Source organism: Meriones unguiculatus, chromosome 4, assembly GCF_030254825.1.
Source record: "Meriones unguiculatus strain TT.TT164.6M chromosome 4, Bangor_MerUng_6.1, whole genome shotgun sequence".
In the NCBI taxonomy this organism is placed as follows: domain Eukaryota; kingdom Metazoa; phylum Chordata; class Mammalia; order Rodentia; family Muridae; genus Meriones; species Meriones unguiculatus.
Genome location: NC_083352.1, coordinates 38825472 through 38850860, shown reverse-complemented (window position 1 = coordinate 38850860; position 25389 = coordinate 38825472). Strand labels below are relative to the sequence as shown.

Genomic DNA, 25389 nt, shown 5'->3' with positions numbered 1-25389 from the left:
CACAGACACACATGCAGGAAAAACACCAATTCACATAAAAATTATTTTTAAAATATTGTCATTCATCTCTGCAGTGACATTTGAACAGAAAAGGCTGCTGAGGGCAGAAAGAGAACAATAATAGAATACAGCAAACATACACCCAAATATCACATGAATTCCTAAAAAAGCTAAACATCTACTATTACAAGCACCTACATGACATTTGTTTTGTCAGACAACAGTTTTATGGCAATGCTGCTAACTTAGAAATAATGAATTTGAGAGAGACACTCATTCAATTGCCCCGATGGCCTCCAATCCAATTCCCAGTTCTACCTCAACTTCCTGAGTAGCTGACATGGCTACTACACTCAGCTTGGCATCTATAAAAGAATTTTGAACCATTAAAAACTCTAGAATTAAAGATAGAGACTACAAAGTAGCTACTAAGACATTTGGATGTATGGATGTAGTTCAAGTTATGCTTAAATACAAAGTCAAAGAAGCAAAATAGCATGTAAAGAAAAAAATGGTAGAATTGGAAGTTGATGAAATAGAAACCTTTTTAAAACAAATGAGTAGAATCAAAAATTGAATTCAAAATCTTATATTTTTGGTTGTGAGCCTAGCCTTTAATGGCTGAGCCATCTAACCAGCCTGAATTCAAAATCTTAAACGGTGATACAAACCATGGGTTAAGTCGGGTGGTGGTAGGGCACCTAGCTCTCAGGAGACAGAGACAGCTGGATCTCTGTGAACTCCAGGACAGCCTGGTCTACAAAGTGAGTTCCAGGACAGCCAAAGCTGCACAGCGACCCTGTGTCTAAAAAAAACACAAACAAAACAAAAAAACCAGGAGTTAACCTCATCAAAGACAAAGTGGAGAATACACAAGTGGCTGATTTCAGTCTTCTCAAGAGAAGATGACCATTGATACAGAGCTACCTATGAAAACATGAGTGAAATGGGTAGTTTTCTAGAAAAACACAATCATAATTCATAAACGGACTGATTACTACAGAAATAAATTGTTTAAAAGGAGCCCTCAAATGCAATATTTCTTTAAAGCAAAAATTATAATTTTCCTTTTTAACAGTCTTAATCTTTCCCAGACTTCAAATTCCTGGGCTTAAAACCCTGCTCACACACACAACACACACACACACACACACACACACACACACACACACACACACACCCGACCTGGAGTAGCTGGGACTGCAACACACACACACACACACACACACACACACACACACACACACACACACACACACCGACCTGGAGTAGCTGGGACTGCAGGGGCGCACAGGCTCACTCCGCTAACAGAGTGTACCGCAGCCTCAACAAAGATGGCGCAACAACAAGGAACTTTAGCTTAGAAGAGCGGGAGAAAGGCACAAAGGGAAATGTTCCCCTGGCCGTGGGTAAAGCGACGCCTCGTTGCTGGAGTTACATCAGTCAGGGGCAGAGCAGATGGCAGGCCTTAGTTCATCCTAGCTTGATACTAGGACATGTCAAAAACCGGATCCAGGCAGCACAGCGTGGGAGGAGGAAGACGGAGACCTGCCTTCTGCTGTGCCGCGAGGTCCAGGCAGGGAAAGAACCCACAGACGGGCCCACAGACGGCACAGGCGGGGCCATAGACACAGCCCTGCCCACCACCCTGCAGCCCAGTGACGGAGGAGGAAGACAGACCTGCAGACCTCTATGCCACCCACAGACCTGCCCAAGGGCCCGTGTCAATGTGCGTGGCTCATATTACCACAAGGGGTCGTCTTTGGTAGGGGCCACCTGGATGTCCAGGGGCTGTGCAGAAACCGGCCCTGCCCCTTACTGGCTGCAACACTTTGGAGAGCTGGCCCCGCCCTGCTGATCCCACCGTTTGTCTGTGGGACGGCAGGAGCACAGAGGTAACACTCTCCCACCCTCTCCCCTCCACCTCTGGCTGCCCACCGGGTCGTGAGCTCCGGAGAGCTAGCCCTGCCCCTCACCGGCTGCAGCGCCCTGCACCTCACTTGGACAGCACAGAAGAGCTGACCCTGGTGGTGGGGGTTCAGGTCACCTGGCCTGAGGGCAGGAGCACAGGAGAGCTGTCACCACCAGACCTGCCGTCTGCCATGAGGAGGTGTGCCGTTGAAAGAATCAGACTAACTTTGTAACCTATGTTTCTTTTAATTGCCTTATAACTTATATTTGCAAGTTTTAGGCCCATGTTAATTAAAGCCTCTTAGTGCTTCTCCAGAGAACCGAGGAATGTAAAAGTTCCTGACATTAGCCATCTGTGAGGGCAGAGATAAGGAAGAGAACAAGCAGAGATCTCTACTAAATGGAGAAAAAATCACTGGCTGGCGCCGGTGAGATGGGCTTTGTTTGGAAACTGGGCCAAATGGCCCCAATCCTTCTCCTGACCTTTGATCCAAAGCCTGTAACACTCACTCCTCAGAACAGACATGAGATGAGTTAATCACCCCCCACATTTAACTGTGGATGGCAGGAAATTCCAAACTGACTTGAAGATCAGATATTTACGACAGGGCTGACCAGACCTAAGGGTGCCCAGAACCAACCAATTATTTTAAAAGTTAGACACTTCATCCAATCCTAACTTGCCAAGAAGTCAACCCTAGGAGATTCCCACCTTGTGTCTTTTAAAAACCTAAGCTCTTTGTCTCCCGGTGCCACTCCTAGCTGACCAGCAGGGGTGACCCCATTGTACAATGGTTAAGAAGAGTCTCTTGCGTTTTTGCATCGATGGATGATTAGTTTCCTGAGTTCTCTTCATACCTTCTTATATTTAGGCTCTTGCTGGGCCTAACACCGTGGTGACGTCCTACCTCCCTCAACCCTCGCCCCTCACCACTTTAGAAATTGGGAGAGCTGGCCCCAGGGTCATGAGATTGGAAAGAGTTGGCCCCTGCTGCTTGGCCCTGGTGGTGAGGGCATGGGAGAACTGGACCCACCACTCCTCTGCCCTGAGGTCTCTGCTGTTGGGGAGGAAGAGCCCTCTGCCACCTCATCCCTCACCACCTGAGGCAGCTGGGAGAGCTGACCCCAGAGTCATGAGCAGGGGAGCCAGCCCTGCCAGTCTCCAGCTGCAGCACTCCAAAGAACAGGCCCTGGCACCTCACTGGGCAATGCAGCAGCGCTGGCCCCGGTGGAGGGGACACAGGTGAGTCAGCCCTGAAGGCAAGAACACGAGAGAGTTGTCCTCACCCCTTGTCTTCAGAGAAGTGGCATGGTGCAGGGGTGATGCCCTCCCCCCACCCTTGCCCTCACCGCCAGAGGCAGGCAGGAGAGCTGGCCCTGTCCTTCTCTGGCAGCAGCAACCAGGACAGTGGACCCTGGTCTGGGTGGCACAGTAGAACTGGCCTTGGTGGAGGGGGCGGCACAGGTGAGCCAGCTCCAAGAGGGTGGGAGAGGTGTCCCAGACCCTCGAAGACTGCAACGCTCAGGAGAGCAGCGTTGCGCCTTGACTGGGAAGCACAGGGGGCCTGGCTCTGGAGATGTGGGTGTGAGGGAGCTGGCCCCAGGTTTATGAGAGCAGGAGAGCTGACCCTACCTCTTGCCTGATGGTGGCATAGGGTGGCCTAGCCAGAGCAGTGCTAGAGAGTTCAACCTGGTGGTGGGGGCGCAGGAGAGCTGTCGGGCTGACCAGCTCAGCTACCACCCAGCCCCAGATCCAGGGCTTTGAGCTGGCTCACTCCAAAATCTATCTATGAACTGTTGTGGCATTTGACAGGGCTGGTCCCACAGATCCAAAGCTGGGAGGAGACCCTGTGAGGATTCAATGTTGATGGTGTCACGGAAGCCAGAGATCTCAAACCAGACCACGGATTTATCGCAATGAACGCTTGCAAATGAAAGATGTGTGGACAGAGGTATATCCCATGGGACACACCGTGACATAGTGGAGCTACCACGATGAGAAAAAAAAAAAAAGTCAAATGTGAATAAACTCCAGCAGCACATTAAAAGAGTTAAGTGTGTCATGAACCTGGGAGATGGCTCAGTAGGTAAAGGCGCTGACCACCAAGCCATGACCTAAGTGTTATCCCCATAAGGAAAAGAGAGAACCGATTTCAACAAGCTGTCCCCTGCTCTTTGCACCCATGCTGTGGCAGGCGCACACAATGTTAAAACAAATGAAAACCCACAATGTTTAAAAACTTAAAAAAAGTGGTAGAAAGATGGCTCAGCGGTTAAGAACATGTACTGCTTTTGCAGAAGACCTGGGTTCAGTTCCCAGTACTCACATGGCAGGTCACAACTGCCTGTCACACCAGTTTGAGAGCCTCTGACAGCCTCTAGAGTCTCTGCAGATTCCTGCATTCATGCAGTACACACAAACTCACACAGGCACACACGTGTGCGTAAAAAGGTCTTTTAAAAACGAGTAATCATGATCAAATGGAGTTTATTCTTAAGATTCCAAGTTCAGTCAAATATTAGTAAATTCATTTCTACAGAAATTTATGTAAATTTCTCTGTGTAGCCCTGGCTGTCTTGGAACTCACTTTCTAGACCAGGCTGGCCTTAAACTCAGAGATCTACCCTTCTCTGCCTCCCAGAGTGCTGGGATTACAGGGGTGTGCTACCATACCCAGCTCTGCCTTCATTCTTGACTTCAACTTTAAATATTTCTTTTGTTTGGTGGGTGTGCACACCCCTTTAATCCTAGCACTCCAAAGGCAGAGGCAGACAATCTCAGTTTTGTTCTAGGCCGGCTGTGGCTACATAGTAAAACCTTATCTCAAAAACAAACAGACAAAAAAACCAAAACCAAACCAAACAAAAACAAACAACAAAACAAAACCAAAAAAGGAGGTGGTTTTCTGATTTTATTATTGTTGCGTGTGTGTGCATGCTATGGCATGTATATGGAGGTCAGAGGACAACTTTAGGGTGTCTTTTCTCTCCCTCCACCATGAATTCCAAGGCTCAAACTCAGGCTGTGAAGTTTCCACAGTAAGCACTTTTAATAGCTATGCCATTTGCTTCTCAGGCTTTTTTTTTTCCTTTTCTCTTTTTAGACAGGGTCTCTATGCCACGGTGGCTTGATTTCTATATATAGCTAAGAATAATCTTGAATGTTAGATCCTTCTGCCTCTACCTCCTGAATGCTAGGATTACAGATGTGTGCCTCATTTAGCGTTAAAACGTTTTTTTTGTTTTTTAAGACAAGGTTTTATTATGCAGCTCTGGCAACTCTGGCTGGCCTGAACTTGCTGTGTAGACCAGACTGACTTTGAAATCATCTCAGACTCAGAGACCTGCCTGCCTTTCTCCCAAAGGCACTAATATTAAAGGCATGCACCACCCCAGCCAGCTCCATTTTCTAAGATTTTTTTAAGGATGTTGTTTTCTTATGTATGTGAGTGGTCTAGCCTGGATGGATGTATGTGCACAATGTCCATCAATGGCTAGAAGAGAGTCTCAGAATCTTCTGGAACTGGAATTCATTCAGGATGGTTAGCAGTGGCCATGGGAATGCTGGGAACCAAACCAGGGTCCTCTGCAGGACAGCAAGTTTTCTGAACCACTGAACCATTCTCTAGCCTTGACATAACTTAATAAGTATATATATATATATACATATATATATACTTATTTAGAGCATATGTGTGTATCTGTGTGTGTGTCTCTGAGTCTGTGCCTGTGTGTCTGTGTATGCATATAGATCCTTAGCATGATAAAATGGGCTTATCTCAATCACGGAGACATCTGTTTAATGTGAAAGTAGATGTTTAAGTACTCGAAAGAAGGTTCAGTTATTATTAATTAGATATGATAGAATGCCAACAATTAATTTTAAAAAATCAAAATAATAAATAATTTACTGAAACTTGCCTATTTGAGAAAGTTCTTGTAACAAAGAGAAGTTAAACTTTAGCATTATAAAATTGTATCAGCTCATATTAATTGTACAGGGCAGGGTTTTGTTATATTTTCATACGTACTCACAGTGTGCTTTGATCATATTTGCCCCTGTGTAACTCTCTCTCCCTTCCCCTTTCCCCTGCTCATTACATTTTCAGTTTCACATCCTTTTGTTCACCCAGTTCCCACATCTTAGAGGAAATCACGGGCTCAGCAAAAGAAGAGGTACCAACCGCAATGTGTGCACGGAGTGGGGACCTGACAGAGGACTTTGCAGGCATTTCAGAGTGCTCTGAAGATCAGCAGAGACTAGCCTACTCAGCAAAGGCTTTATCACATGAGCTTAGATAAACAAGTGTGTCTGGAGGCCTTCAAGAAAATGTGTGGCCGGGCTGGGTTGGCACACACCTTTAGTCCCAGCACTCAGGAGGCAGAGGCACTTGTATCTCTGTTAGTTCCAGGAAAGCCTGTTCTACAGAGTGAGTTCCAGGAAAGCCAAGGCTACACAGAGAACCTAAAAAAAAAAAAGAAAAGAAAATGAAGAAAGAAAGAAAGAAAGAAAGAAAGAAAGAAAGAAAGAAAGAAAATGTCTCTAAGTTAGGTCTTCTTAAATGTCTTTCACTTACAAGCCTTGCCTGAGCATTTATAATAAAGGAGGAAAAAAAAGCCTTTAAAAACAGGTAGCTTCTAGCTCACTGTATAGCTGAGGATGTCCTTGAACTAATGATATTCCTGACTCTACCTCCTAGTGCTGAAATTACAGATGTGCACCACCACATCTGGTTTAGGTGCACAGTGCTGGAGATCAAAGCAAAGGGCCTGTACGTACTAGGAAGGCATTCTACCAACTGAGCTGTACCCAAAGCCCTGCATGGGAACCTGGGTTATGTAGGTGTATGAAATAGGTACAAAAATCAGACACTTACCGATAATTACATTTTTAAAAAGTTCTTTGGTGTCTGTGTGTGTGTGTGTGTCTATCAGAGAAAGAGAGAGAGATGGTATGACTGAGAAATATCCACCCTAAGTTCAGGCATTGGAACCCTTGGTCCCAGTTGGTGGTGCCGTTTGGAGAGGTTTGGGAGGTTCAGACTTGCTGGGGGCGGGAGGAGCTTTGATGTTTGAAGCCTAACCCCACATTTGTTTGTTCTCGCTGTTTTCCGCTCCTGTTGCCATTCCTGCTGCTCACGGCTCTACCTCCATGCCACGATGGAGTCGTCCCTTTAGAACCATAAGCCACAATAAACTCTCTTCCTTAAGTTCCCTGGTCATGGTGTTTTAGCTCAGCAACAGAAAAGTAACTAGCCACAGTGTATAAAATTTACTATTTATTACATACTAATGAGATGGATATACTTGCTCTTTTTACAGAAATAAATCTTGGCTGAATATTTGCTACTGAAGGACATAGACATAGTTTTCAGAGTTGTTCTTTTGTTGTCGTTGTTGTTTTGTTCTCTTAGATTTATTTATTATATATGCCATGTTCTGCCTGCATGTGTGTCTGCAAGCCAGAAGAGGGCCCAGATCTCATTAGAGATGGTTGGGAGTCACGATGTGGTTGCTGGGAATTGAATTTAGGACCTCTGGAAGAACAGCCAGTTCTCTTAACCTCTGAGCCATCTCTCCAGCCCCTAATTTTCAGAGGCGATCAGTATTTTGATTTTATAATTGCCAATGCTGAACATAGCACTTTACATAAATATGTGGCATGAGATGGCAGAATGCCACATACCATTTTTAAAAACTGTTAGAAATTCAGACAATCCCAGGTCAGTTTTCATTTGATGTTTTATGAAACTCTAGCCAGCAACTCAAGCTCAAGGAAGCAACTGAACCAACCCTTCCAACACAATCCACTCCAAAGATGCCCTGACTTGATGGTAGTGATGATAAAAAATTAAGTCCTTGCTTCCCATACCTGAACCGTGATGTTTCTACAGGAACAGAACTTTGTCATAAACATGCCACGTTTCATTAAATACGCTAATCTTGCATCTGAGGAGATGTATTTTGGGCAACGTTCGTTCGTGTCAGATGGCATGACGGCACGGGCAGCGCAAAGTATTCATGTTGTATGTTCAGAACGGAGGCTCCTATGAAGTCGTGTGGTGAACAACACAAGAGGGTACACCGCCAGAAATACGGCATACACACACGGCTCCAACGTGAAGCTATAGTGATCCCGTATGGGCTTAAGATCTGGGGGTCTGGAGGGATGAGTTGGTCAGTACACAAGATCCATAGCTAACCAGGATTGTTAGCAACAACCACCCTTCACCCCAGCTGACTGCATGATGTCTTCCAGCAATAGGAAGGAAGGGAGGAAGATTTCAGCCCAGTCCCAGCCTCATTTCTTTGTATCCTGCCATCAAAGCAGGCAACATCTTCACCGGTAGATTCTTGCCATCCAGTTCTGGCGTGCAGCGGCAATAGTCTTTATCATTTGAGATGACACTTACACGGGGGTAAGTGTCCAAATGAAGACACTGCAGGATGTATTAATGTTTCCTAGCAGCAGGAGCAGAACAGTCCCCGGTGGACTGAACCGCAAATCAAACCATCTTGCAGAAGCACTTTTATTGATTGCCACATAAAAGGCCTTTTAGCAAGTCAATTCCTGCATACCAAGAGCTCTTATCTGATCCAGGACTTGCCTTAGGAAACCATTACCTAACCAAACACAATCATTATAAGAATTCCAGGTTTGCCCAGAATGTGTTACTGAGGTCATGCTAAGGCTCTGACATTCTCAAGGAAAAACAACTCCATAAATCTCAGATAAAAATTACTGAATGTTTATAAGCGATTACTACAAGGCCTAAATAGCCATTGCTCTGAAGTTCATGCCAGATACAATGGCTCTTCTAAAACTCTGATACACTCAAGGACCTCCCTGGCCAACAACTCATAGCCCATCTTTGCCACTGAGCTTTATCCAATAATCATATGGCTCTTAGGTATACTTTTTTTTTCCCCAACCATGCTCTGTACCTGGGTAGTTCAGTGTCTTTCAAATCTATAACACACTCAAAGATTGGAATTGTATAATGAAAACTTTTGGCAGAGAAGGACCACTGAAGGCCATCACCCTCCATTCCCAGAATGTGCCTCTTGGTCTCAGCGGTCAATAGTTAGGAGGATATTAAAAGGAAAAATGTTGGCAAGGATGAATATAACGTGAGAAGATTCCATTGTTTTTATTAACTGTCTTGTAAAAATAATACTGGGAACAGTGGATGGATGGAATGTACTGCTTTATCCAGCAGTCTATAATCCATAATCATTTTCCTTCAACTGTTCCACGTCCTTATCCTGGGGTGCTGCAATGGAGCCACGTGTGTCACCCGTACCAAAGGGCCGAAGGGGGTTGACTCAAGCTGCTCAGTATGGCCCAGGACTTATGGGGTTTAGGGACATACCTGGCTCTGTGGAGCCAACAGACTTTGCACCAGCATTGAAGTACATTCCTGCTTTTGCTACTACTTTTCCTTCAGCCGCACCTGTCTGCTGAGTAGGCCTACGCTGGGTAATAAAAATCACCACCCAAGCATATTTTTCGAAGAAATGTACACAATGATAGGTATTCTCTGCTGGTAAAAGGAGACAATTCAAACCAAATTAAAGTACAAAGGCAGGTTTTCTAAGAGCAACTCTCGGGACAGGTTCACCAGTCCTAAGGAGCAGGGCCAGGAAGTCGCCATGCAGAGGGGCACAGAAAAGCAGGGTCTGAGTCCCAACACAGCTTACTCTGAGATGGTAACTGTGCACCTCTGGGACAAGCATAGTCTTTTCAACCTGTGTTGTTTTGTTACTTATGCCTTCCTTGAACTGTTTTCTACGTTTTAGCCTTCCAGAAGCCCCTGGGCACAACATTTAGCTTCCTGTGAAATTTTCCTCCTAGGAACTCCTATTGGCACAAATCTTGTCACATCTGCCTTTGAATGAGGCTAGTAGACCCTTTTGTCCATTTCTCCCTTCTCTTACCTCTCCTAGATTGGTTTAGAATTTATGAACCCAGTCTACATGCCAATTTGAGTCATTATGATCTTACAAAGCCTCTATTTACTCAGAAAGATCGTGCTTCACCAAGGGGACAACGAAACCACTAAAATTCAAAGCTAGTCCTGTCGTTGTATGAATGAGAATGGCCCCCATGTGTTTGAATACTTAGTCTTGAGGTGGTGGAATTGTTTTGGAAGGATTTGGAGTTGCGGCCTTGATGGAAGAGGTGTGTCACTGGACACAGACTCTGAGGACACAGAAGACTCTTCTTTTCCCTGTGTGCTCTCTCTCTCTCTCCTTCTGTTTATGGATTGATATGTAAGCTCTCAGTTCCTGCTGCCATGCCTTTGTCCTGCCATCATAGACTCTAACCTTCTGGAACACTAAGCCCGATTAAACTCTTTATGGTTGCCTTCGGTCCTGGTATTTTATCACGGTGATAGAAAAGTAACTAAGTCCCAAGGTCTCTGCTGAACCATTTTCTTAGTTCTCCTGTGAACACAATCCTATCAGGACGGGGGCATCAAACACTGCTTGTCTCATGCCTAATATCTCATTGCCTGTCCCTCCTTTGTTATCTTCCAGTCCCCAGTATTCATGGGGACTTTATCTAGCAACAACCAAGTGTCTTTAACGATTCACATAAGCCAATCCATCAAAGGCTGATTTCCTTCTTGGTGTCTCGGACAACGCAGCCTGTGTTCCAAGGGAGGATGTGCAGTTACATTACATTGTTCCTCTGCTTCTGTGATCCTTAGACGGTTGCCCTCTGCCTGCACATCTAAAGTCTCACAAAGCAGGTTGTGAAATGTTCCTCTAGCTCGCAAAGTTTTTCCCAGTTCAAGTAGTTCAGAGGTAGGCTATTCCTTGACCATCATAGCTTCCTGCTCCGTGTCCTTATCAAAGCCCTCATCTTTACACCGACTCATGGATTTTCTCTTCTTCCATTAAGGAACAGATCCCACTTCTGCCCACTTCTTCCTTCTCCACTTCCAAGTTTTTCCCTTGGGGTCTATGTTTTTGGATCCCAGGTGGAACTCTGTGCTCTCTTTTCACTCTTACTTCCCCACCCTCCTCCAGATGTAAGAAACAGCAAGCCAGCCCCTTCCATCTCATCATCTCTTCCATCCAATTTATTTGACATGTTAGAGGGTAATGTGGAAGATGCTACCCATATGTCCCTTTCCCTTTTTTGAAACCTCCCTTACATGAGCACATCTCCCCTGACAGCCACCTTATCCTCGGTAGCGGGTCCTTTTTACGGCCATCAGCAGCCCCGCCAACACCCATGGTGGCTTGTCCCTTATATGTGCCTTACTATCTGCAGCAAGGTTCATGCATCCACCGTCATAGCAAGAAGGCTGACCATCGTATTGTACATAAAAAGGGTGGTCCTGATGGGCTTACCCCCACAACTACTCCAGCCTCACATGCACACTTTGCTACCTATAACAGAGGCTGTGCAGTGACTCCTCCCACGTCTGTCTTTAGCGCTGTCATACTGTGCATCTTGGTGCAGTGATGATGTCTTGGTTTGCTTTCTGTTGGTCTGATAAATCCGTCTGACCAAAAACAACATGGAGAAGAAAGTTTATTTGGTTTGTAAACCCATACCACAGTCCATCACTGAGGGCACTCAAGGCAGGAAGTCAGGCAGGAACCTGGAGGCAGGAACGGACACGGAGGCCACAGAGGAAGGCTGCTTACAGGCTTTCTCCTTGTGGGTTCACCTGCTTACTTTCTCTTTCTTTTTAAAAACTATTTATTTTTATTTTATGTGCATTGGTATTTTGGCAGGTCCTCTGGAACTGGAATTACAAACAGGTGTGAGCTGCCAGGTGGTGCTGGGAATTGAACCCGAGTCTTCTGGAAGATCAACCATTGCTCTCTACCACAAACCCTACTCTCCAGCCCCCATCTGCTTGCTTTCTTATACGACCTAGGACCACCAGCCCAGACATATCACCACCTATGGTGGGCTGCTTTCTCAGCCCTCCCACATCGGCCATTAATCAAGAAAAAGCACCATAGACTTACCCGCAGGCCAGTCTGGTGGAGGCATTTTTCTAACTGACATTTCTCTTCCCAGGTTACTCCAGCTTACATCAAGTTGACAAAAATAAAAGAAAATAGAGTACAGATGTTAAATATCAACTCATCACAACCTAGAATCACTGGGATTTTGGTTGAATAATCTACGGCTCGTAAGAGTGATGTTCTTCACCTATGCAGACTGCTTCAGCTCAAAATTCTTTTTAAAAAACTTGTATTTTAGAATTAAGTAATGAGTGTAAGCTTTCCCATACACCATACATCGTTAGTTTTCATACACAACTCTATTGTGTATGTGTGTGTGTGTGTGTGTGTGGTCATGCATGTTCCACACATATGGAGGTCAGAAGACAACTTTGTGGAGCCAGTTCTCTCTGTTAGGTCATCCAGTTGCATGGCAGGGGCTTTTTCCCCCCTGCTGAGCCATCTTTCCCCCAAGCCCTGCTTAAATCTCTCCAGCCACTTTTTCCTTTCTCCCATCTCTTCATCCCCTTCCCAGCTTAAGTCTTTCCATTTCCAGGATCCCTCCTCTTCTCATTTCATACCACGTTCGTTCTGCTATTTTCTTTCTCTCCCATGGCCTCTTCCTTCCCTCCCTCTCAGGAGCTCTTTCTAGCTTCTTGATCTCTACAGACACTCCGAATTAAGAGAACAAATCTGAAAGTGCAAAGCTGGGATCCTCCTATGAGAGAGGACATGTAGGGTGTGTCTTTCTGGGCCTGAGTTACCTCAGCGCAGCTTCTAACTGCCCCCATGTTCCGGTGACTAATTCTATTAATCCATCTTTGCTGATTCCATTTCCTAGCTATTGTGAACATGAATGTGCAAGGGTCTCCGTATGTAGTAGGATACAGATCCTCTTGGGTACATGTCCAGGGATGGCGTAACTGGCCATAAGGTAGTTCTTCTTTTGGTTATATGGGAAATGTCCACACTCATCTTCATAGTGGCTGCACCAATTTACACACCCACCAGCAAGGAAAAGCACCCCCCCTTCCCTGGCATCCTCACCAGCTTTTGTTAAAACTCCTCCCAACACCTCTGCATGGCTAGGAAGATTCCTTGTATCTTCTGCTCAGCTCAAGAACATGCATTTTAAAGATTTTATTTATTTTAAAGTTATTATTATTGATTTTATGTGTATGGGTATTTTGCCTGCACACACCTTTGCACACATGTGTATGTGTAGCAACCAGGGAAGCCAAGAAAGTGGAGTGGATCCCCTGGAACAGGAATTACAGATGCTTGTGAACCACCATGTGGGTGCTGGGAATCAAACCTAGATCCTCTGGAAAAGTACAGAAAAATACATAGATAGATAGATAGATAGATAGATACATAGATAGATACATAGATAGATACATAGATAGATAGACAGACAGTATATTAACAAAAAAGTATAAATAAAATAGCACCGAAGATGTTAAAGGATACTAGCAGTGCAAATGAAAAAAAGTAAGTTTTAAGTCTTTTTCATATTTGATTTTTTTTTTTTTTAATCCTTAACCAAATTGCTCTAAAAGACTACCAACACGTTTAGGAATAATAACACATGATCTATTCTACATAACAAGTGTTATGAGTAAAACTAGTTTTCCTCCATATTTAAAACTAAAATGAGGTGTTTTGTTATTTTTGTTTGCTTGTTTTTTTTCAAGACAAGGTTTCTCTGGGAAACCCTGGAATTTGCTGTAGATCAGGATGGCCTTGAACTCAAGATATCCGCCTTTGCCTCTGCCTCCTGAGTGCTGGAATCAAAGGCCTGTGCCACCACCACCTTGCTAAAATGAGGTGTTTTTTTCTGTTGCTTTTGTTTTGAGTACTCTATCTGCATGTGCACTTGCATGCCAGAAGGGGGCACCAAATCCCTTTATAGATGGTTGTGAGCCACCATGTGGTTGCTGGGAATTGAATTCTGGACCTTTAGAAGAACAGCCAGTCCTCTTGACCCACTTAGTTATCTCACCAGCCCTAAAATGAGTTTTTAATGAGACTCTGTTTCTGTTGTTGTTGTTTGTTTGTTTTTATTTTCCCCTCCAGTGTTGTAGATTGAACCCAGGACTTTTTTTTTTTTTTCTTTTTCTTTCTTTTTTTTTTACATTGCATTTGTGTGTGCGAACGCTATTCCTTCCTCCCTGTGGCTTCTTCCTCCCCTCCCTCATATGCATGCCAGTGGCAGTGAAGGAACAAGTTAGTTCTCTCCTGCTCTGTGGGCCCTGTATTCGAGGTGTGCAGTAAAGAGACCACCAAAACGGCTGCTGCACGACAGAGGGAATGTTTTCATTGCGGGTAAGAAAGACAGAACCTCCAGAGGCCACTGGAAGAGTTCAGAGCAGAGAGAAGACACAGCACACTGGGCACGGCCAGGGCTGGGAAAGAAAATAGAGAAAACAGAGGGAGTGGGGTAGAGGATGGAGGAGTGATGCTGAGAGCTGCCACAGGTATAAGGCAATGAAGGGCCATGTGTTTCTTCTGCCAGAGGCAAGGAGAATGACTCCTTTTAGTGGGAGCCTGTTCCGTAGCTTCTGAGGAATGTTAGCTTTAATCTAACCACCAGAGATCCGCCGTGCTTTCTGAGGCCCAGCTTGCGGACCAAGTCAGTGGGCCTGCCCTTTAGAGGGAAATGGGGCACGCTCTGGACCCGCCGGGTAACTCAACCCGCGTTGCCGGGCTTCGAGGAAAATCCCTTTACCTACTGATGCCTCTTAGTGGCTTTTTAGTGTTCTCTGTACACACAAACAGACCCTTGGTTCCTAGGCTACCACGAGGTGCCCCAGAAAGCTCGGGCTTAGGATGAATGGCCGAAGAGCGGATACTGTAGCCACCAGGGGGCAGCATACAGGCACAATTTCTTAAAAAACAAAAGAAAAATTTTAAAAGCAATGACGCTTCTTTTTTGTTAAACAAACATTGGACATCTAAAGTGCCAAATATGTTAGGACTACTTTAACCCTAACTTTTGCTTCAAAATTCACTAATAGTTTAGCCTTTTACTTTTTGTAGTCCGTTGGTTATGCTAACCTCTGTAGTTCCCGTTTTCTTCCCTAAATTATTCCTCTCCATGATTTCCTTCGGTTGTATTTTCTTTAATTTTTCCAATTCTGTCTTCAGATCTCGAACCGATTTGTTGATATTTTTCATCTGTCTGACTGTATTTTTCTGTTTTTCTGACTGTATTTTCTGTTTTTCCTTCAATTCCTTCACCTGTTTTTTTTTTTTGTTGTTGTTGTTGTTGTTTTGTTGTTTTGTTTTGTTTTTAACATCCTCTGTTTCTTTTATTTCTTTCAGTGATTTAATTATTTCCTCTCTGAAGGCCACAATCCCTTTGGGTGCATCTTCCTGTATTTCTTTGTGGAAGGCCATACTCTGTTTGACTTTATTTTCCTGTATTTCTTTACACATTTTATTTGTTTCCTCCACTATCCTCTTCATAAGCATAGATGTAAGGTCATCTTCTTGAATTTCACTTATGATAGGGTGTCCAGGGCTGCTTGCCCCTGGATAACTGGGTGCTGGAGATGCCATATTGCTTTGGCTTTTATTGGTTGTGCTTTTACGCTGGCCTCCACCCATCTGGTTGTCTCAAGTGTTGGCTGTTAGTTTCTGGTACCTCCTGGAATCCTAGGGTGGGGAGAATCCCCTTGGCAGGAAGATGATTTTTCCTGAAGGAGGCCTCAGCTTTTTGGGTATGGTCACCGAATGGCTGGTGCTTCTCAGGAATTGCTACAGCTCACCTCAGTGCTAACTGTGGTCTTTGGTAGTCAGGGGGGCCCTCCTCTCACCAGAAGAAGTCCTGGAGACAGCTGCCCTGCTGCTGGGTTTCTTGCTCTGAATTTAGTGACCTGCTGCTGCTGCTGCTGCTCTTCCACTGTGTTTGCTGGGCGCAGCCCTCTTGAAGAAGCAGGGCCCCTGTGGTTTGGTCAGTTTAGCTAGGGAGGCAGGTCGTGCCTTGGAGCAGTGTCTGGGGGCTGATCTCGGGCTTCTGTAGGTCTGAGGTTGGAACCCGGTACCCAAGCAGTCATCAGCGGCAGGCGCAGCACTCACGCGTGCAGCAGGAGGCTAGAGCCTGGAGCCAGCGGGGCCCAGAAACTTCTCCAGAGCTGGGTGTCCTGAGGCCCGACCTGATGTTTCTCCCCTCATGGGGTTTCCTCCTCCTGACAGGGAGGATCAGCCTGTGATGATTTGGGGCCCGAAGTTGAGTTTGGGATGGTGTGTAGAGCACGCAGGCGCAGGTGAGTGGCTTTGTGCTGGCGACTGGGTGCCCGCAGGAACCCGGGAACTTTTCCCAAGAACTTTCTTTGGGGGGGGGGGGAATGGCGGTCAGCCACTGAGTGCCCTGAGGTCGGACATGATGTTTCCTTCACAGTGGGGTTTCCTCTCTGGTGCCCTGGGGCCCACAGTTCTGTCTGGGACTGTGAGTCCAACGCAAAGGCAGGTCTCTGGGCTGGCAGCTGAGCCCAGGACCTTTTCCAGGGATTGTCTGGGTGACCTGAGGTTGATCCTGATTGTTTCCTTCACCGTAGGGTTTTCTCTCTACTGGGAATCCCAGTCCCTGGTGTTGTGGGACCCACAGTTTGGTCTGGGATGGTGATCAGGGCACGAAGGCATGTGGCTCTGGGCTGGCCACCTAGTACCTGCTGGGACCTGAGAGCTCTTCTGAGGTTTAGCTGGGTGACCTGAGAGTGGACCCAATCGCTTGCCACACAGTGGGGTTTCTTCTCACCTGGGAAACACAGTCGCTGGTGTTTCTGGGCCAGAGTTCCGTCTGTTGGTGACTGTGCCAACACTGTTGTCCTGCTCATCAGACACAGTGTCCTGTCAGCACCTCCATCTTGGATCCCCAGCCTTTTATTTTTTGAACACACATTTTCCTCTTATTTCTAGCCTTCATTTTCTTCTATTAGTCATATTTTTGTTTTGTTTTCTTCTTTCTTCCTCCCTCCCTCCCTCCCTCCCTCCCTCCCTCCCTCCCTCCCTCCCTCCCTTCTTTCTTTCTTTCTTTCTTTCTTCTCCTCCTCCTCCTTTTTAAAGGTAGCCTCAGCTGGCCTGGAGCTCGGGATGAGAGCAGGCATGCTCTCCCAGCCAAGTACTAGGATTAAGGGTGTTCCCCGCCACACTTGATAGTCTCCCTTTTGGGTGGATGACCGTTCTCTAAAGCTCTGATCACTTCCTAAGTGAACAAAATAATGGTCATTATTGGCCGCTCTTTACTGTAGATATTGTTCCATGTTCTCTACTTGTGACATCGCCGGAATTTATTTATTTACTCTTGTAACCTACAAAGTATAGGTTAATCATCATCTTGTCATTAAAGCAAAAGTGTGCGGAGCAGTGGTCTCACCCACCACCCCTTCCTCCAGGCCATATATGACTCTGGCGGGTCTGATCCCTCAGCATGTAAAGTTCTCCCTTCTCTCGGGGCTTGCATCCTTGCTCCATACTTTTATCTGGAATACCTTTAGAGATTTATTTTTGTCCTTTAGCTCTTAAGAACCAATGTTTACATGGCCATACAACATGCAACCTTTTTGGTGAACATTCTGAATTCTTCAGTGAAATTTCTTTTACATGCAGACTAAATAAATGCACCTTAAGCCAGCAATACCCTCCTTTTTCTCTTTTATTAGTTTTCATAGTCTATAAATTCTGGCTACTTTATTGGTTTTCACAAGCCACAAAATACATGGCATTTTATAGTACAAGTGTTTGATTGAAGTAACAGAATGAGCTAATGGCAAGATGAAGTTATATATAAATAAATCGTGTTTATTGGAGGCAGCAGGAGTTAGGGAGACGTGCTTGGAGGGGGTAGGGGGAGAGGGAGGAAGAGAGAGAAGAAGGGGAGAGACACAGAAAGAGAGAGGAGAGTAAGAGAGAGAAAAGAAGAGGAGGGGAGAGGAGAGGAGCAGAACCAAAATGTCTGGATTACCGTACAGTAAAGAGCCTCTGGGAGAGAGGAAGCCCTGCCCCCAGGCTGGGGGATAAAGGGCAGAGGGCAGGGTCTGCCAGCCATGCCCTGTAGCAGGTAGGGAACAAGGGCATGTCTGAAACCAAACAGTGTTCATGCAGCAGTGCTGAGGATGAAAATAAGATTGAGGGCGTTATCTGTTTTTGTAATAATCATCAGCTCTTTAAAGATTAAGTTTATTATCTGTATGTGTACGTGGGTACATGCATGTGAGTGCAGGTGCTCTCAGGGCCTAGAGGCCTCAGATTCTTCTGAGGCTGGAGTTATAGGTGCTTGTGAGCTGCCCACTGTGGATGCTGGGAACTAAATTTAGGTTTTTTGAAAGAACAATTCTCCGAACCATAGAGTTATGGCTCCAACCCCTATATTGTCTTTTATAGGTGTTATAATAAAAAATATGCCGTGAGGTGGGGGGTGCCTTTGGCTGCCCGTGCCAAGGTGTACCCCTGAGAAATTACGTCATGCAACAGATCTGGCATAAGAGAGACTTATTAGGAGAGGGGAGGGGAGTTCCTGGGGGAGGGATAGGGGCAGACCAATGGACATATAGACAGTCAGATGGATAGGGAGCAGTGAGAGAGCCATGAGGACAAAGAGGAGGTGAAGGGGGCCACGCGGAGGTGGGGGGGGAGACAGAAAGACAGAAAGCGCAGCACACACCTGGCAGGCAGCGGTGGCAGCGCAGTGGTGATGATGTAAGCAGTTGCTAGGTCCCTGAGTGCAGGTGGAATCGCCTGTACAGTAACAGTATGGCCTTGTATTTGTTGTGTAATCATAACACAAAATGCGGCTTGCCTCAGTATGGTGTGTGTGTACGTGTGTGTGGCGTATGTGCGTGGGAGAATACAGTTGCACATGTCTATTCACCCACACACGCCAGGGGAGGACAGCGGGTGCCCTGTCGGTGAACTCTCCACCATAATCCTTTGAGAAAGGGTCTTTCCCTGAACGTGGAGCTAGGGTGAGGCCAACAAGACCAGCCACATGGTTCCCCTCATTAGCACTGGAGTCACGGCCAACATTTCAGGTGGGTTCTGGGGGTTAGAACTGCGGTCCTCAGGCTTGTGTGTCCAATGCTCTGTTCTGTTCTTTTCTTTTCCTGTCTTTTTTTTTCCTTTCCTTTTCTTTCTTTTTCTCTCTCTCTCTCTCTCTCTCTCTCTCTCTTTCTTTCTTTCTTTCTTTCTCCCTTTCTTTCTTTTTGTTGTTGTTGTTTTGTTTTCGAGACAGGGTTTCTCTGTGTAGCTCTGGCTTTCCTGAACTCGCTCTCTAGATCAGGGTGGCCCCAAACTCAGAGCTCCGGTTGCCTCAGCTGGGATTAAAGGTGTGTGCCACCAGCTCCGATGCAGCCACTGTTCCTATTCCACCAAGTCATTTTCGCCGCAGCCCAACTTGCTTGACTCTTAATGGAAATCGGCATTTTTAAAGTTAACTGATCTTCTTAGACAGTTGGGTTAGGCCACCTAGTTGTAAACTTTTCTCAGGGTTTAAATCTCACAACGATGGAGCTGAAGCTAAAGGAAAAAAAACATCAACAGCAAATGTTCGGTGCAGGAGAGAGCTGTAACAGGGCAAAACAAAGCTGGGTGTGGGTATTTCTCCAACAGTGGGAACGGAAGGGGGTGAGAATGTGCCAAACTAAAATCCTCCATTTTGTCACAAGCCAGGGCAAGCGCCCAGTCTGTCCTTTGTTCCCTTTCTGAAAGTGTCCCCTCTTTCTTGCCAGAAAGAGAAACAATAGGTACTTCGGAAGGTGGAGATAGCATCCTGGTAAGCCTGCATTATGAGTCTCACCTTTCATGGGTTTCCTTTATTTAGCTTTCAGTAATTTACCACAACAGAAGCACAGATGCAAAATCGGAGCTTTTCTTTCAAGTAGGGCTGTGGCCTAGAACCACAGAGGCCATTGTGCTAGCTGTCTGTGTAACTAAGAAAAAAAGGAGATCCCTTTGGCAAGAAAACAAAGGCACGAGTGAGTGGAGCAATCAGTTATTCATACCGTGGCATGCTGACGAGGAAAAAAAGAGACAGTGATTGTTTACTGATATGTCATGGCTAGAGCCCCTACCTAGTAATTCTCTTTTAAGGGCCCACTACTAAGAAAATATTTTTTAAAAAATATAAAAACAGGCTCATAGATGGCCATTTAAACGTTATATAAGAAAACAAAAACAAACACAAACAAACTAAAACCAACCCGAATAACCAAGAACAGGAAAGTAATTTGTAGTGTTTTCAAATGCTGGAATTTTATTTAGCTACTATTAAAAAAATGCAAATTAATATATGTATAAAAGTACACAATTGAAAAAAGGTTGGATGGGGGCTGGAGAGATGGCTGAGTGGTTAAGAGCACTTGCTGTTCTTACAGAGGTCCGGAGTTCAATTCTCAGCAACCACATGGTGGCTCACAACCATCTATAATTTGATCTAATGCCCTCTTCTGGCCTGCAGGTGTACATGCAGCTAGAGCACTTGTAAGTTTTTTAAAAAAAAGGTTGGACAGAAATTTGACAGTAGTGTAAGTAATTTACTCACATAATTTTTAAAATGTATTTTGAGATATGTTCTCATGGAACGCAGGTTGGCCTCAAACTGCTTTTTATTTCTGCTTATACAAAACAATTTCTGCCTTAATCAATGCTATCTGTAGTATCATTTTTTTTTTCATTTATACCAGGATAATACACCTTTTAAGAGTTTTTGCAGGGCATAGTGGTTCACACCTGTAATCCTGACACTGAGGAGGCAGAGGCAGGTGGATCTCTGTGAGTTTGAGGCTAGCCTGGTCTACAGAACAAGTGCCAGGTCAGGTCCAAGGATACACTGAGAAACCCTGTCTCAAAACAAAACAAAAAGTTTTTTTTAAAACATAAATTATTTTATTACAAATTAAAAAAAAATCAACATCCTAAAAAAATTTACTGGTAATACAAATTCTTGTTTTTGCTACCATGAGAAATTAAAGAAACCATTAAATATTTAGGAACATTCAACATCAAAAGCTTTAAACCTAACTGTACTTTGTAGCCCCTGAAAAAGCTACAAACTCCTTTAAAAAAAGAAGTATTTTTTTTCTACAACGAATCTCATCAGCTATACAAAAATCTGTACAGTTTTTATACTGAAGCTAATGTTGAGCTGCTCTTGAATTTCCCATTCTTAGCAAAATAGTTGGCTGAGCACATAAACACTCCACACATTTTGGGACGGCCACTTATTCTTCCTCCTCATCTTCCTCCTCATCTCATCACCTTCCTCGTCGTCCTCCTCCTCATCTTCTGGTTCATTCTTCTTTGGGCCCGCTGGCCTACCAGGCTCCTTCTTTCCCGCTTCACTTTTACCCTTAGCGCGGTATGCAGCAGTATTTCACCCAGTTTCTTTGCAGCATCTCCACTAGACAGGCCCGGGTGCTCACTTTTGACCTTCGGGCGATGTTCAGAGCAAAAGAGGAAGGCGGACGGTGGTCTTTTTGGAGCGTTAGGTTCTTTTTCTTCCCTTTCTTATCCCCTTTGGGAGGAACGTGAATCACCCTGTCATGGCGAGCTTTGCCGCTCCTGGCCAAATCTTCAAGCTGGGACTTTTCCTTTGCAGACACGGTCCTCCAGCTCTCGGAGCACTTCCTCGAGGACTCGGCGAAGCTGACGAAGCTGACGGAGGAGTCGGGGCGCTTCTTCTGGTGCTGCGCCCGGCATATCCGCACGAAGAAGGCGAACGAGGACATCTTGCCCCCCGGCTTGTTGCGGTCTCCTTTGCCCATGCTGACGGCAAGCTGCGTCTACCTGGCGCGAGTTCTTCCCTCAAGGCCCGACAGACAGGCTTCCTTTTTTATTTTAAAGATTTATTTATTACGTATGCAATGTTCTGTCTGCACGTACACTTGCGCACCAGAAGAGGGCGCCAGATCTCATAGCTGGCTGTGAGCCACCTTGTGGTTGCTGGGAATTGAACTCAGGACCTCTGGAGGAGCGTGCAGTGCTCTTAACGGCTGAGCCATCTCTCCAGCCCCCTCAAAAAGAGTTTTTAAAAAGTTTTTTTTTAAAGTAAGATCATTTATATTACTTTATGTGCCTCCAACTATGCACACAATGTAAGGGCAGTAGATGCCCTGCAACTGAAGTTTCATGGAGCTGTGAGTCATCAAGTGGGTCCTGGGAATCAAATCCAGCCTCTGCAAGAGCAGGAAGAACTCTTAACTGCTGAGCCATCTATCCAGCACACTTTTGTTTTGTGGAGCCTTGGCCATCCTGGAACTTGCTTTGCAGACCAGGCAGGTCTTGAACTTCCAGACTCTGTCCCTGGCTCTGTCTCCTGAGTGCTGGGACTAAAGAAGTACATGCCAGCCTACTGTGATTAATGCTTTTGCTGGTTTTCCTTCCTTGCTAGTACACATCAGAATTCACCCTCGCTGCTCTATGCTGTTGTTATAAATGAAGGAAAATCCCAGTCCTTCTGTTTTACCAAGAGAGACTCAGAAGCCAGATGCTGGGATGAAACCTGCTAGCTCAGAGAGGTAGAGAAAGCCCCCAGCTGACCTTCCTTTTCAGCTCATGTCCAGATGGAAAAAGCCCAAAAGGATCACTAGCTCAGCTTACAGCCTAGGAGGAAAAAGCCAAAAAAAAACCCAAGGCCAGAGGCTTGCTAGCTCAAACCTCAAAAGGCCTCAAAAGGCAGAGAGCTAAAGCCAAAGAGCTCAAGCTCCTTCCACTTCTACACCTATACACTATCTTAAATATCCCTCAACTCAAAGTCCCTCCTACTCTTAATCCCAGTCAGCTGGTTTCTTGCTCCGCCTCTTGGCCTAGGGTTGACGTAATTAAACCCTGTGTATGGAAAGGTCTTGGATTAAAGGTGTGACAACACAGAGATTTACATTACAACTTGCCCCTTTTAACCTCACTTAACTCCTAGCAGTTTAGTCCGTCTTTGATTTTGCTTTCCTTCCGCTTACTGCCAGTTTGCTTATATTTATACTTGTGCTCATAAGCATTTTCCGCTGAGTTCTGTATCTCTATAGATAACTTTAAATGTCTCTGGACACAGACCAAAACTTTGAATTTAAACTCACACACAGAAAATTTTCACACTCGGTAATTTTTTTTCTCAGGGATTTTATCAAGATTCAATGACAAATGGATTTTCAACTTATTCCCTTTTATGTATATGGCTGTTTCCTTTGGTGATTGCAGGACTGTGGGACTGTTAAAGGTGGAAGCCTCACTTTTCCAGATAGCCAGCTGAGTTGGGTCTATTAGACCAGACTCCCTCTCAGTGGGGTGCCCTCTCTGAACCCTAAAAACCTCTAAGGAGCCCTCAGGGAAGATTACAGGGCAGACTCTTTCCTGATAAGAAAACCTGTTTAGCAATCACCTAGAAATTACTGAAGCTATCCACCCTCTTCTATTTTCTATTAAGAGGTCTTGGTGCTCCACCAATGACCTTCAATTATACCTGGAGATAACCCTATCCATAGGATAACTAAATACTGTGTTCCTGTGATAAGACCCTGTGACTGCAGGCAAATGAGGTGCTCTACCACCACATGTAAGTCGAGCATCCCTAGCACTTCTAGCTCAGCCAATCAAACAATTCACCCTCAAAATTCCTCCCACTGCCCAGGGTTTATAAATTCCCGATTTCACAGGAAGTAAACGCACTGCGCACCACCACCAGCTTTCCACCATAGCCGCGTGAGACTCATTTATTCTGGGGCAGGGAAAGCCCTCCTCCTCCTTGGAGATTCACCGCTGAACTCCTGGGGTTTGGCTGCCCGCCAGGCTGGCTAGAGCCTGCCTGATGGACATGAACTTCCTGACCACCAGGAAGAACCTGACAGGCCTAGACCTGCCTTCCAGGGGGCCTGCTGGGCCTGAGCCTCATCAGGCCTGTTTGGGCTACAAGCTGACCAGGCATTGGGCTTTTACCCACGCCTCTACCGGCTTAGCCAAAGGGCTCTAACACTTGGGTGTCATCACAGGCTTCAGGAACTCCCTCCACTGCCTCTGATAGCGGTAATCTCACTTAAAAGAACTACCTGTAACACCCAGGTGGAAAACTCACTTCTACATCCCCAGGTGAGGACTGGGAGCCTTGCCTAGCACACAGGCCTTGCCCTGATCTGTTCCTGAGAGAAATGCAACCTTGGGATCTCGGGGTCCCTCTGTTCTTTGTCTGGAAGCTGGCATCCTCAACCCAGACTTCTAGTAGATGGAGAACACAGGACTCAAAAGTTTGTTGTACACACGGGTAAGACTTATTACAGCAAGTTACAGAGCAGGGCTGGAGGGATGGTTCAGATGGCCAAGTGCTTGCTAAGCAAACATGAGGATCTGAGTTTGAATCCACATAAAAGTCAGGTACAGCAGTTTCTGTATATAACTTCATTGCAGGGTGGGAGTGACAGGGATGGGTAGACACAGGCAGATCCCTAGAGCTCACTGGAAAATAAACAAACCTAGCTAAACTGGGGAGCCCCAGGTTCAGTGAGAGACCCTGCTTCAAAAACACAATGGAGACTGGTTAAGGGAGACACCCGATTTTGAGCTCTGGCCTATAAAAACAGGTATATTTGCTCCTGCACATTTCTGCAATATGCTTCACACAGCACATACCACAAACAAACACACACAACTACAGAGCAAAAGCACCAGGATAAAGACACATCAGTGAAGCTCAGAGAGGGCTAACGGAGGCTTCATAACATCTTTTGTCTGAAGCCACTTAGGAATCCTCCCTCCCTCCGACTTTTTCTCTACATATAGATTTGTGACCACCACTGGCCACGGCTCACTTGAAGCTTAGGAACCAACACGTTTGCAGGGTGTTACTCCCATGCATTTTCACTATGCAATGAGCTAGCGTGGCCAAACCCCAGGACCTCAATAATAAAACAAGCTGCATATTATCAGCTGAGATTGGCAAGCCAGTGTGAAGAGGGTCATTTCTCTCTCTCTGTCTCTCTCTCTCTCTAGAATAAAATAAATATCATATATATAATAAAATAAAATCATATATATAAATAAAATCATCATTAGTAATGTAAAGAATACTCCAGCAGAACAGTGGTGGTACAATCCTTTAATCCCAGCCACTATCGGGGAGGCAGAGGCAGGTGGATCTCTGAGTTTGAGGCCAGCCTGGTCTACAAAGTGAGTTCCAGGACGGCCAGGTCTACATAGCAAAAACCTGTGTTGAAAAAAAACTAAAGAAGAAGAACAGATCAGGGTTTCTTCCTAGGGGCCAGCTGAGAGTCAGAGGTTGCTCTCCTGGAGACATGTCAGGAAGAAGCCACCAGGTCTGTTAACTCTTTTGCACAGAAGTCTGTACAGCCTCGTTTGTCACTTACTACCAATTACTGGCTTACTAGGGGGAATGATATAAAGCTGTTGAAGCCTGCGTACGAAGAAGTTGGTCTTCAGACCACTTTCTAACTCATCCCTCCAGTATCTCTTCCCGGCTCAACATATTCCTTCCTCCAGTTTCTCCAAGTCTTCTCAGACAGGTGC

The 25389-nt window shown here is 45.5% G+C and overlaps 1 pseudogene; it reads right to left on the bottom strand.

Moving 5' to 3' along the window:
• Positions 1-21101: 21101 nt before the first annotated feature.
• LOC110551688 (high mobility group protein B2-like) lies at positions 21102-21792 on the bottom strand (annotated as a pseudogene).
• Between the last annotated feature and the right edge of the window lie 3597 nt (positions 21793-25389).